This window comes from Capsicum annuum, chromosome 1 (genome assembly GCF_002878395.1).
Source record: "Capsicum annuum cultivar UCD-10X-F1 chromosome 1, UCD10Xv1.1, whole genome shotgun sequence".
Lineage (NCBI taxonomy): Eukaryota > Viridiplantae > Streptophyta > Magnoliopsida > Solanales > Solanaceae > Capsicum > Capsicum annuum.
Genome location: NC_061111.1, coordinates 131933348 through 131940064, shown reverse-complemented (window position 1 = coordinate 131940064; position 6717 = coordinate 131933348). Strand labels below are relative to the sequence as shown.

The window sequence follows — 6717 nt, the reverse complement described above, 5'->3', positions numbered from 1 at the left end:
TTTATTGAACCAGCCTGTTACCTTGCATGCATAATCCGATTAGTTATGTACCACCAACAGTCTTTTGGACTAGCTGACAGATTTCACCCTTTACTTTTTGAGTCTCAGGATGTCGCCTTACTAACCCTTATCCTAGATCCCAGTTAACTATTAACTTTTGAGTCTCTAGTTATTAATGACAGCTAACCATCTTACTTAGATAACATTTAGTACTGTGGAACGATAGTTAAACTTCAAATTACTATTGTAATTATTTTTTTCTTAGTCACTACTCCTCTTTTGGAGTAAGTAGCAATAATCTAGGCGGGATCTTAACGTTTGTAACTGCTAAGACATTTATTAAAGTAAAGATAATACGATACATGTATGGGTATCTGGTTAGAACAATATAGCACTTCCTCTACTTTGTCAGTTCACCAGGGTTTCCATAACCCTAGATAAGGGTTTTTAGCTGCTTATGCTTGTGAAGTAATCAACAACATTAATAATTGAAAGCATAAGATGTAATCACAATAATCACAACTAGAAAGCCCAAAACTTTAACCGAATCAATCAATTGAAATCAAAACAATAGAATTCCAAGACCAAAATTGGATCTTAGAATCAAAATATGTTTGTAAGTATTAAGACAGCGTAATATTTAATAAAAAATACATATAAGGTATTTATAGTACATGAGAAAATCGTAAAAATTAAAGCCCGAATGAAAAAGGAGAAAAAAAGTTGGTGGCCACTTACCCATGTCTACATGCGGCCTGCGTGTGGGTGCATGAACAAGCACTAGTTTGATGTCAACCCACATGTGGTCCACGTGTAGACATAGGTAAGTTCTAGAAGTTCTTCTTCAGACTTTTCACTCTCTGGATCTTCAATTCTAGTACTTTTCCTTAGTCACATACAGACCACAAGTGCTACACGCGGTCCACATAGAAACATAGGTAAGTGTCAGGGCTTTCAATTCTTACAACCAAGCTTCCGAACTTTAAGTTTCAGCACATGCTTTGGTCAGGTACATCTTGTAAGTGCGACAAATTCCCAAAAATGATCAAGTAAGTAGCCAAAAACTTCTTTTTTCATCTTTTTCTTGAACTTAGCATTCAAAACCTAGTTACCTGCAAAACATACCCAAAACATATCATATCTAACAAAACAACCTAAGAAACTTACATATTTTCATTGTTTTAAACGTCGAAAGTGCTATATTTCAATAGCACATCAATAGGCACCCCCTTTCCATTGTAAAGGCATCTGATTTTGTTCATCCTTAAGAAACAAAATATCTTTAGCTTGGTTTTTAAGCATCTGTTTCCTCGTCGCCGTACTTGAGCTCGGTCTCGCTTCATCTGTGCTAGTGAGGATTAGCTACTCGATTCGCATAATCAAATTTTCTCCTGTTTCCTTGCTCTTTCAATTTGTTTGGCCTCTGTTATTTGTTATTTACATTTTTGCTTAGATTTACTACTAATCCAAAGCTAAGAACGCAACGCATGCTCTTAAGTCACGAACAAACATATATAATTATGAGTTCAGATGAACTCGTGTCAGAAGGGCTACATCCGCCCATGAGCATGGTGCTTGTCAAGAGAGAATTATTAAAGATGGAGAAGAATGAAGCTAAAAGGCTTGCTCCTCATAAAATGTAAGATCTTCGAGAGAGAAAATTATTTACGGTTAGTACTATAGTACTATATTTAGGCATAAAGGAAAAAATAAGAAGCAGCCGCTAATTCAGGTCAAGCAATTTATCGAATTAAGTAAACATATCAAATGACCGCATGTAAATATCACAACTAAACTAAAGGAGCCAAGCAACGAAGCAACAGTGTCCTCGAAGTTTGACAAAACTTTAATTTGTTAGAGCATTTATCGGAGGAATTTCCTTATTTACTAATAAAATCACAAGGAAGAAGAATCCAAGCAGAGAGAGAGAGCGCTCTTATACCTTCAAAAAAATCCTGGGTAAGAGCTAAAGTTGCTTTATATATGTGATATCTAAAACTCTCTTTTACCTCTAAGGTAACAAGGGAAAAAAAAAAGAAAAAAGAAAGAAAGAAAAGGTTCAGGGGATGTAAAAGAATGGCAATGGCAATTAGTGGATCATCTTTAACCCTCATTCTTGTGTTGTTAGCTGTGGTTACCTGCAAATGCAATGCAACTTCCTTTCTTCCTCAAGCTGATCAAACCATTTTTAATGTCTTGAATTTTGGTGCCAAACCTAACTCAGAACTTATAAGCACACTGCTAACTAATTAACCTCCCTTTGCTTAGTTCGAATATTCTCCACAAATTATAAAAAAAATCTAAAAGACATTATACGATCATTTATCCAATTACATTTCTTACATGCACAATAAACTTACGTTGGTTAGGGATATGGGTTATAGGTGGTGAATTATGTTATGAAGATCATATGTAATGTTTCTTATGTTCTGGCAAGATGATTTATATTCCTCTATAACATAAATCTATAAATGTATAATCTAATGGGATGGTATCTTTGACCTATATATGTAGTTCTTTGTTTGATGCCATTGTATTGATATCCTTGAAAGAAATAATTAGGTCATCCACTAAAAACAACCAAAAATTTAAAAAAATATATGATTGAAAGGAGAAAACGAATAACATAATATGTGTCATTTAAATTAAACAAGAATTGTCTCATTTAAATAGGACTTTTCTTTTTCTAAATCGTAATTTTCCTGAGCAAAATGAAAAAGATCAAAACAACTGTCTTCTTCCTAGATTATTTGTGAAGGATAATAGAGAAAGAACGGTCTCCCACGAAATTTTCGACCTTCTATGTTTCTAACTGGTAAAAACTTACCCACTTCCGGTGTTTATATCAAGCTAATATATGCATTTCATTTTTTTGAATGTAGTGTTCACTTTTTACTCAATATAGAATTCATTTTATTTACCATTCTTAATTAACATATATTTCACTTCACTAAATCACTTAACCATGATAAATTAAGTTAATTTGGTGTAATTACGGATACAATTAAGATTTTACCAAACTTAAGTATGGCTTTAGAGTATGGATTTTTTGTTATCGTGGTTCGTGTTTAATTATTAAATATGTACGTCATTGTTAAGCGGATTCTTCATTTATGTACGCACTCATGTTAAATGGAATCACATGTGCGCGGATGGAACGGAATGCAGAATTTTTAATTTATGGACTCTAATCATATAATTCATTTTCTTGCTTGTTGGACTCTAAACAGATTATGTGCATAAATTTTGAATGAACTTTTTAATATAAATAAAAAGATATGAGTCAAAATTATTGGATTCTTCCAAATCCGTAACCACTATACAGGCTTCGCCCGCAAAATTTTCGTTAAGGGTATTCAAAAAAAGTAGCATTTTATAGATTTGGAAAATTAATGGGTCGTATTTTATATGAACGGATTGCATCATATATGAGTGGTCTAAGATTCAATATTTTTTTATTAAAAATTTTATCAATTATATTATATTATTTATTTTGAAATCAAATTATTGCTTAAGTTACTATTATATATTAATTTAATATTTTTTAGAAACTCATAAATTAATAGGTTATATCAATATGGAGTAGTAGACAATAAAGATTGCCTGAAGCAAAAATGACATGATAGATTAATCCATCAAACAAGATTCATACTTGGATCTTATGAGAAAATTTGACACCCCTTAACCACTGCACTACTCAATATTGTTGTGTGGAGGAGGTTCAATATTTAATATTATATATATATATATATATATATATATATATATATATATACACGTAAACTATAAATTCGGCCCTATATACATAGCATAATTTTTTGAGAGAGGAGGTTCGAATGAACCCCCTTGACTTCATGTGGGTCTGCCCTTGGGCTCTGCCCTAGTGCACGGACACTTCCCATGGTTCCTTAACCAAAACTAATCAACTTATGTATAGATGAACTGTTCTCAGCTTAACCAAACACTAGTCAACTTATATATAGATGAATTGTCTTTCAGTGTGGTCTTAATTGATAGTGTGAAAGCAGGCATTTATGAGGACATGGCGTGCTGCTTGTGATTTCAATGGGAATGCAAGAGTATTTGTCCCTCCAGGAGTATATACACTTGGAGAGACCGTATTTGCAGGACCATGCAAAGGCACACATCCTGTAATACTTGACATTACAGGAACCTTAAAGGCAGTGCCTGATGTTTCTGAATATTCAAACTTTGCTTGGATCTCATTCGATAATAATCCTAGTTGTGTCCACCTCCCTGCCGTAAGTTCATCATCATATCATATTACTTTTTTCTCTCAATTTATGTTAACGCAAAACGAATAACATATTTTTAGTTCGCTCTCTTTCTAAAAGTATTTTATTTCAAATTAGTTTTTTCTTTTACAAAATTAAAAAAATATTATTATGTTATTTCAATACTACATTTATCATTAAATGACAAAACAAAATGTATATATTCAAATTTATATTTTTAAAGCACAATTAATAAGACTAATTTGGTAAAATAAATCCTTAATAATTTTTTTCTTATGAGAAGGATCAAGTTAATAAAGGTTAACTATTTTAAAAAGAATGAATTGTTTTAGTAACAATTTTAACCTTAAAATGTCTATTTTGCCATTAATGAAATTATTTATACTTATGTATGACTTATTTTATACTACAAATTTTAAAAATTATTCTTTCTATGTTAAAATTTGCGTCAAGTGAAATTAATTTATATAAATTAGGATAGAGGTAGTGTATGCATCAATCAATTTCTCTTTTAGTTTCGGATGGGCGGACCCATAACATACAGGAATATTTAAAAAAAAAAAAAAAGTATGTAGTGCCATATAATTTCAAGCGGTTCATGATTTAAACTCTGATAAATTCAAAATTTCTTAATTTGGATTCATAATTTGATATTTTGTAGAATTTTTGTGGTTTTACTTATATAAATGCTTCTTGCGAAAAAAATAAAATATACAGTATGCTCCATCCGCCCATGCACGCAAGTGAATTGTTGGTGAATCTAGCTAGATTGCAACTTAATGTTTCCTCTGTTCCAAATTATATGTGGTTATACCACTATATCATTTTCAGTTTTTCTACAAAAGTAATGTTATCTGTTTCATTTTGAAATAATTTAATTTGAAACTGTTGATTTTATTCTTTATGAAATGACTTAGTTAGAAAAATGTTTATGACGTCCTTTAGACTAAATATTCCAGAAGTTTATATTACCCTATTTTCTTTTTCTTCTTTTTTAGAAAAAAGCCATAGTCAAACACTGATCTCATATAAATTGGGAAGAGAGTATCTGATCTCTTTATTTTTTTTTCTATTTCATTTTGTCAGTTTCTTTTTATTTATCTGAGATTATGGATTAGTAATACTTCATGATTCTCTTTTTTGGGTTTTTGTTTTGTAGACGTTGCACTTCGACGGTATAAAGAACGGAAAAATAATGAGGTTGAAATTCGTAAATAGCATGGGATTTCATTTACATATTACTAATAGCTATTTGGTAAGGTTTTTGGTAAGGTTCCATGGGCTTACCATTGATGCTCCAGATCAAAGCCCAAACACTGACGGAATACACATAAGCAGGTCCAACAACATGAAACTCTCCAGGAGTGTCATTAGGACTGGGGATGATTGCGTTTCAATCGGACAAGGATCAAACAATGTCACCATTAACAAGGTCACAAGCGGCCCTGGCCATGGCATTAGGTACCTACTGATGTTCAAAGCCAAAATGCTATAAATACAAAATAGATTGAGAACATCGCGGGATTACTAAACTGCTTTTTCGATTTAAATTCTTTGTCAATTTATCACTGAGAACATGCATCAATCTACTCATTGATAGTGGAGGCTCTCAATGCCTACAGCAAGTTTCACTCGATAACTAAGTTACGTTCACTTTACTCACACTGTTTTGTTGTTTGTGCTGATTGAAAACACAGTATAGGTAGTATTGGTAAATTGCCTGGTGAATTGGAAGTTCGAGGATTCATCGTGAAGAATTGCACATTGAGAGGCACAACAAATGGTATCCGAATCAAAACTTATGCAGGAGCTAATCCCAACAGAGCATTAGGGATGTTCAGCGATATTGTTATGGAAAATGTAAAAAATCCAATCATCATAGACCAGAGTTATGGTGACAAAACAACCGAGGTCTGTCCATTTAACTAATGGTTTCATTTTTATAACCAGCATTTGAGTAGTGCTGATTCACCATGGGTTGAATTTCGCAGCCATCACAAGTAAAAATAAGTGATGTAATTTACCAGAACATAAGGGCAACAACAATCAGTGCCATACCAGTTCAACTTATGTGCAGTTCACGACTCCCTTGTCAAAATGTTCGACGCACCGACATAAATTTGAAGCATGTAAGCAATGCACCAATTACTTCTCAACGTGTAAATGCAAATGCTGGCTAGTCTGGCATCCAAATTCCATCACCTTGCCATGGAATCCCTTCATAGTACCTCTTCCTTTCCTTTTGGAGAAAGGAATCAATCAAGAAAATGCAGCATGTCTAATATGATCAACGTCACCGTCCAAAAGTAACAAGACCTGAGGAAATATCAAGGGAAAAAATGGTTTCGCACATAAAAATATAATGCACCAACATCTACAATTTAGTGATACTTTATATATAGATAGAAGCTATCCGCACAATAGGTGTGGATGTAATTCTCATTGTTCTATTTCCCTCTTC

The 6717-nt window shown here is 32.6% G+C and overlaps 1 pseudogene; it reads left to right on the top strand.

Annotated features, from left to right (window-relative positions):
* Positions 1-1875: 1875 nt before the first annotated feature.
* LOC107858141 lies at positions 1876-6481 on the top strand (annotated as a pseudogene).
* Positions 6482-6717: the final 236 nt, after the last annotated feature.